We start from the raw sequence: 8247 nt of genomic DNA on the forward strand, positions 1-8247 counted from the left end.
TCAAACTTTAAGAAACGACAACTTAGGTTTCTTGCCAAACCATAGTTCATACGGTGTCATCTCAACGGATTTAGATGGTGCCCTATTTAACGTGAATGTAGCTGTCTCTAATGCATAACCCCAAAACGATAGCGGTAAATCAGTAAGAGACGTCATAGATCGCACCATATCTAATAAAGCACGGTTACGACGTTCGGACACACCATTACACTTTGGTGTTCCAGGTGGCGTGAGTAGTGAAACTATTTCACATTATTTTAACTGAAGGCCAAACTCGTAACTCAAATATTTTACTTCTGCGATCATATCGTAGAAACTTTTATTTTGTTACGATGATTCTCCACTTCATTCTGAAATTCTTTGAACTTTTCAAATGTTTCAGACTTGTGTTTCATCAAGTAGATATACTCATATCTGCTCAAATCATCTGTGAAGATCAGAAAATAATGATACCTGCCGCGAGCTTTAATATTAATCGGACCACATACATCAGTATGTATGATTTCCAAAAAAATATGTTGCTCGCTCCAATGTTCCGGAGAACGGAGTCTTAGTCATCTTTCCCATGAGGCATGGTTCGCAAGCATCAACTGATTCATAATCAAGTGATTCCAAAAGCCCATCAGTATAGATTTTCTTCATGCGCTTTACACCGATATGACCTAAACGGCAGTGCCACAAATAAGTTGCACTATCATTATTAACTTTGCATCTTTTGGCTTCAATATTATGAAAATGTGTATTACCACGATCGAGATCCAACAAACCATTTTTATTAGGTGTATGACCATAGAAGGTTTTATTCATGTAAACAGAACAACAATTATTCTCTAACTTACATGAATAACCGTATTGCAATAAACATGATCCAATCATATTCATGCTCAACGCAAACACTAAATAATATTTATTTTAGGTTTAACACTAATCCCGAAAGTATAGGGAGTGTGCGATGATGATCATATCAATCTTGGAACCATTTCCAATATACATCGTCACTTCATCCTTAACTAGTCTCTGTTCATTCTGCAACTCCCGTTTCGAGTTACTATTCTTAGTAACTGAACTAGTATCAAATACTCAGGGCTTGCTATAAACACTAGTAAAGTACACATCAATAACATGTATATCAAATATACCTATCTTCACTTTGCCATCCTTCTTATCCGCCAATTACTTGGGGTAGTTCCGCTTCCAATGACCAGTCTCTTTGCAGTAGAAGCACTCAGTTTCAGGCTTAGGTCGAGACTTTGGTTTTTTCACTTGAGCAGCAACTTGTTTGCCATTCTTCTTGAAGTTCCCCTTTCTTCCCTTTGCCCTTTTCTTGAAACTAGTGGTCTTGTCTACCATCAACACTTGATATTTTTCTTGATTTCTACCTTCGTTGATTTCAGCATTACGAAGAGCTTGGGAATCGTTTCTGTTATTCCTTGCATATCATAGTTCATCACGAAGTTCTACTAACTTGGTGATGGTGACTAGAGAATTCCGTCAATCACTATCTTATCTGGAAGATTAATTCCCACTTGATTCAAGCGATTGTAGTACCCAGACAATCTGAGCACATGCTTACTGCTTGAGCTATTCTCCTCCATCTTTTAGCTATAGAACTTGTTGGAGACTTCATATCTCTCAACTCGGGTATTTGCTTGAAATATTAACTTCAACTCCTGGAACATCTCATATGGTCCATGACGTTCAAAACGTCTTTGAAGTCCTTAAGCATGGTGCATCAAACTATCAAGTAGTCATCATATTGAGCTAGCCAAATGTTCATAACGTCTGCATCTGCTCCTGCAATAGGTCTGTCACCTAGCGGTGCATTAAGGACATAATTCTTCTGTGCAGCAATGATGATAATCCTCAGATCACGGATCCAATCCGCATCATTGCTACTAACATCTTTCAACTTATTTTTCTCTAGGAACGTGTCAAAAATAAAACATGGGAGCTAAACGCGAGCTATTGATCTACAACATAGATATGCTAATACTACCAGGACTAAGTTCATGACAAATTTAAGTTCAGTTAATCATATTACTTAAGAACTCCCACTTAGAAAGACATCCCTCTAATCTTCTAAGTGATCACGTGATCCAAATCAACTAAACCATAACCGATCATCACGTGAAATGGAGTAGTTTTCAATGGTGAACATCACTATGTTGATCATATCTACTATATGATTCACGCTTGACCTATCGGTCTCAGTGTTCCGAGGCCATATCTGCATATGCTAGGCCCGTCAAGTTTAACCTGAGTATTCTGCGTGTGCAAAACTGGCTTGCACCCGTTGTAGATGGACGTAGAGCTTATCACACCCGATCACCACGTGGTGTCTGGGCACGACGAACTTTGGCAACAGTGCATACTCAGGGAGAACACCTTTTATCTTGAAATTTAGTGAGAGATCATCTTATAATGCTACCGTCAAACAAAGCAAGATAAGATGCATAAAAGATAAACATCACATGCAATCAAAATATGTGACATGATATGGCCATCATCATCTTGTGCCTTTGATCTCCATCTCCAAAGCCTCGTCATGATTTCCATCGTCACCGGCATGACACCATGACCTCCATCATCTTGATCTATATCAATGTGTCGTCACATGGTCGTCTCGCCAACTATTGCTCTTGCAATTATTGCTATCGCATAGCGATAAAGTAAAGCAATTATTTGGCGCTTGCATCTTATGCAATAAAGAGACGACCATAAGGTTTCTGCCAGTTGCCGATAACTTCAACAAAACATGATCATCTTATACAACAACTTATATCTCATCACGTCCTGACCATATCACATCACAACATGCCCTGCAAAAACAAGTTAGACGTCCTCTACTTTGTTGTTGCAAGTTTTACGTGGCTCCTACGGGCTTAGCAAGAACCGTTCTTATCTACGCATCAAAACCACAACGATAGTTTGTCAAGTTGGTGCTGTTTTAACCTTCGCAAGGACCGGGCGTAGCCACACTCGGTTCAACTAAAGTTGGAGAAACTGACACCCGCTAGTCACCTGTGTGCATAGCACGGCGGTAAAACCAGTCTCGCTTAAGCGTACGCGTAATGTCAGTCCGGGCCGCTTCATACAACAATACCGCCGAACCAAAGTGTGACATGCTGGTAAGCAGTATGACTTATATCGCCCACAACTCACTTGTGTTCTACTCGTGCATATGACATCTACGCATAAAACCTGGCTCGGATGCCACTGTTGGGAACGTAGTAATTTCAAAAAAATTCCTACACACACGAAAGATCATGGTGATGCATAGCAACGAGAGGGGAGAGTGTTGTCCACGTACACTCATAGACCGAAAGCGGAAGCGTTAGCACAACGCGGTTGATGTAGTCGTAAGTCTTCACGATCCGACCGATCAAGTACCGAACGCACGGCACCTCCGAGTTCTGCACACGTTCAACTCGATGACGTCCCTCGAACTCTGATCCAGCCGAGTGTTGAGGGAGAGTTTCGTCAGCACGACGGCATGGTGACGATGATGATGTTCTACCGACGCAGGGCTTCGCCTAAGCACCGCTACGATATGATCGAGGTGGATTATGGTGGAAGGGGGGCACCGCACACGGCTAAGAGATCAAGAGATCAATTGTTATGTCTTTGGGGTGCCCTTGCCCCCGTATATAAAGGAGTGGATGAGGGGGAGGGCCGTCCCTCTCTATGGCGCGCCCTAGGGGAGTCCTACTCCCACCGGGAGTAGGATTCCCCTTTTTCTAGTAGAACTAGGAGCCCTTTCATGTAGTAGGAGTAGGAGGGAAGGAAAGGGAAGGGAAAAGGATAAGGAAGGAAGGGGGCGCCCCGCCCCCCTCCCTAGTCCAATTCGGACCAGCCCATGGGGAGGGGTGCGGCCACCCTTTGAGGCCTTTCTCTCCTTTCCCGTATGGTCCATTAAGGCCCAATACGAATTCCCGTAACTCCCCGGTACTCTTGAAAATACCCGAATCACTCGGAACCTTTCCGATGTCCGAATATAGTCGTCCAATATATCGATCTTTACGTCTCGACCATTTCGAGACTCCTCGTCATGTCCCCGATCTTATCTGGGACTCCGAACTCCTTCGGGACATCAAAACACATAAACTCATAATATAACCGTCATCGAACTTTAAGCGTGCGGACCCTACGGGTTCAAGAACTATGTAGACATGACCGAGACACGTCTCCGGTTAATAAGCAATAGCGGAACCTGGATGCTCATATTGGCTCCTACATATTCTACAAAGATCTTTATCGGTCAAACCGCATAACAACATACGTTGTTCCCTTTGTCATCGGTATGTTACTTGCCCGAGATTCGATCGTCGGTATCTTAATACCTAGTTCAATATCGTTACCGGCAAGTCTCTTTACTTGTTTCGTAACACATCATCCCGCAACTAACTCATTAGTTGCAATGCTTGCAAGGCTTATAGTGATGTGCATTACCGAGTGGGCCCAGAGATACCTCTCCGACAATCGGAGTGACAAATCCTAATCTCGAAATACGCCAACCCAACAAGTACCTTCGGAGGCACCTGTAGAGCACCTTTATAATCACCCAGTTATATTGTGACGTTTGGTAGCACACAAAGTGTTCCTCCGATAAACGGGAGTTGCATAATCTCATAGTCATAGGAACATGTATAAGTCATGAAGAAAGCAATAGCAACAAACTAAACGATCAAGTGCTATGCTAACGGAATGGGTCAAGTCAATCACATCATTCTCTAATGATGTTACCCCGTTAATCAAATGACAACTCATGTCTATGGCTAGGAAACTTAACCATCTTTGATTCAACGAGCTAGTCAAGTAGAGGCATACTAGTGACATACTGTTTGTCTATGTATTCACACATGTATTATGTTTTCGGTTAATACAAATCTAGTATGAATAATAAACATTTATCATGATATAAGGAAATAAATAATAACTTTATTATTACCTCTAGGGCATATTTCCTTCAGAAAACATCGGCGGCTGCAACCTTAGAAAGCGGGCTAAGTTGTCAACTGGTGGCGGTTGCGGTGGATTGTTGTTGTTGTTGTTATTGTTGTTGCCTTGGTTCTGAACTAACAACTGCATCAGGGTATTCTGCTGCTGGATTAACTGAGTGAGCTCCGGTGGGAAGGTAAATCCGGGGTCACGTCTCGGAGGCATCTGATGGGTTTAGAGGGGAGAGATTAGAATAGAATGAGGTCTAATGAGAAAAACACTACCCATATGCACATGAGACAAACACAAATATTTCACTCAATCAATCAAGCAAGGGCATACAATTGATCTAACTATCGTTACAAAAGTGCTCGGACTATACTATTTACATGGTGGAATACTACTACTGATGTGGCGGTCTACTAAAAATATTCTTCGGTTGAAGACTCCATGGTGTCCGCTCCAGCTTTGTCTTCATAGTCATCATCTCTATTGTCGGGGTCTGAGTCGGTGTCGTCGATGATAATGTAGTCCTTCGGGCGAATCTCCTTGGGTTCTTCGTCTTCTCCTCCTGGTGCGGGGTCTCCCAGAAATACTCCTTGCTTCCTTTCTAGATCGTCATTCTTCTCCACTAGTACGACGATTTCCTCCTCATAATCTTCACGAGTAGCCTTAAGTTCTTCCTCCAATTCCGTGATCCTTGTCATCGCCTTCTTCAGATCTATCATTCCTACACACATCTGGTTCTCCTGGCGACGAATATGTTGGTTTAACTCCTGGATGAAAGCTGCAATTGATCTATCCTTCCTGGTGCTGATCATCTCCCATTGCTTGTCTCGGTGCCCACAAATCTGATAGATAGTATCCTTAAGCTCCTTATGATAAACTTCTCCAATGTGTCCCATGGTGATGTGAGCTGCCATACTCTTTCCTAGACTCCAGGTTGGTGCATCGAAGGAAAACTCTATGGGCTTAGTGACTGGCGTGAATGTCCTTCCTGGAACTTGAACTTGAATCATCCATCGCTCCTCTTCTGGTAATGTGGCATTGCAAGTCCCGGTGAAGCTTGGTATTTCAATGTTCAGGTACCTCGTGACTTCCTTCAAGTGTCGTCCAAAAGGTGCTTCTTCATCCGGTTGTGCAAACTTATTCCTTGCATCCGCCATCCTAAAGAGTAGAGGAGTCAGAAAATGGAGAGGAGTCAGAAATAAGAAGAGAATAGTGATCTAGGGCTTTAGCTTAGTGGTCATGTCCTACACTAAGCGTGTGCTCTAATACCATCTTGCAGCGACCCGACCTCAAACGACCAAGTCTCTGTGCTTCAGTGTCATCCCTGGATCGGTAATGCTGACACACACAGTACTCGAGGATTTATAATAGAGTAGCAATCACACATTTATTACATCGAATGTCTCAAAAAAGAACTTATTACAATAAATATGTCTTAAGGCCATCTAATACGATAACAACGGAAGGCTTGAAAGATAAAGTGAGTCCATCAACTTCAACGGCATAGCTGAGCTGCACGGCAACGACCTAACGAACCTTACTCCTCGTCTGAAAAGTCTGCAACATAATACGTTGCAGCCCGAAAATGGGTCAGCACATGGAATATGCTGGCAAGATAACACAGTAGAGCAAGAACAGAATAATGCTATCACTACATGTATATTTGGCTGGTGGAAAGCTCTATGGTTATAGTTTTTTGCGAAAAGCCAATTTTTCCCTACAACACAGGAATATATTTTATTTAACTATCATGGTAGTTGAAACATCATTGAGAAGGTTCCTCCAAACTCAATCCCAATTAAAGTAATTAACAACCCAACAATATTAGTTTAGAGTGACGAGATACTTATGAAGTACTAGTTACTCAAGATGTCCATAACCGGGGACACGGCTAACCATGATTAGTTTATACACTCTGCAGAGGTTTGCGCACTTTTCCCCATAAGACTCGATCTCCTCCGTTGAATTTCTCGCACTACAGGGTGTTTGAGAAACGGATGACCGAGACACAGTCTTTCAGAAGCATTAACTCCTTACTCCGGGCAGACCATACCAACCTACATCCCACTACCTGTTGATCCACCTCTTCGGAAGCTTCACGCAACTTACTCAACTATGCTAGAGCCCATAATAGCTTGTGGCTGCACACGAAAGTTTCTAGCATGAAAATATCTCAGTTCCCTTTGAGCCTGGGTGACGGACCATAGGATTATCACACGGGTACTCCGGGATATCCTAGGACAACACTGGATTCCCCAGGTGCCCAACAAACAATCCACCCAGATGTGTATTCAAGTTGCCACCTTAAGTTGAACCCTTAATTAACAATCTCACATATGTCATGGATTTCACTCACCCACCATCTCTACGAGCATAGCATAGCAATATAAGCAATACATAGAAGTAACTCCCAAGGGTTTGAATATAACAGGGCAATAGGTTCTACCTCATCAACTACTTCCCAACCCACATGTTAATCACATCCTAACCATGCAATGTTTGAGGATTGGAACTAATGCATAAAAACTGGGTGATAAAGGGGTATGATCAAAGTGTTACTTGCCTTGCTGATGATCCGCAAAACCTAGGGATTCATAGTAGCATGCTTCGCACTCCGGGTGTTCTATCGCAAACAAACAAAAGCATACATAAGCAATCAAGCGAAGAAACACGGGTAAATCTAAAATAAGAAGATCTAACCAGAAAGTTCAACTTAAGAACTCCGGTTTGTGAAAAGAATCAAATCAAACGGAGCAACGAAACTCAAACGGCGAAAGAAACAAGACCCGTTTACTAATCTGGACTAAGGTCAAATTTTACAGTAGCAAAAAATTGTTCAAGTTGGTTAAACGGAAAGAGGGTTTCAACACGAAGATATAGGCGCTTGAATCGTCTGATTCCGACAAACGAGCGAAAAGATAAACTAAAATGAATATCGGATCAGGATTCGCGATTGAAAATAATCGCGGAAAATCCGAGAAAAAGAAAACTGACGAACAGGCTAATGAACGAACGTTCGTTGTCTGCGGCTAACAAGTGAACACCGTTCGTTAAGACGAACGTACGGACGAACGTCCACAAAGCAACTAAACCGAGAAAAACCGGTGAACCGATCTAAAAAAATGAACTAGGGTTTCTAAAAAATACGGATCGTTTTTAGAAAAACCGGCGGCGGCAACGGCGGCGTTACCTCCGGCGAGGCGGGGCTGCTGCAGCGGGGAGGCGGGTTGCGGCGGCGGGGCGACGGCGGCGACGGGCGGCGGCGACGGCGCTGCAGCGGCGGCGGCGAGGCACGACAAA

This window comes from Triticum dicoccoides, chromosome 4A (genome assembly GCF_002162155.2).
Source record: "Triticum dicoccoides isolate Atlit2015 ecotype Zavitan chromosome 4A, WEW_v2.0, whole genome shotgun sequence".
Lineage (NCBI taxonomy): Eukaryota > Viridiplantae > Streptophyta > Magnoliopsida > Poales > Poaceae > Triticum > Triticum dicoccoides.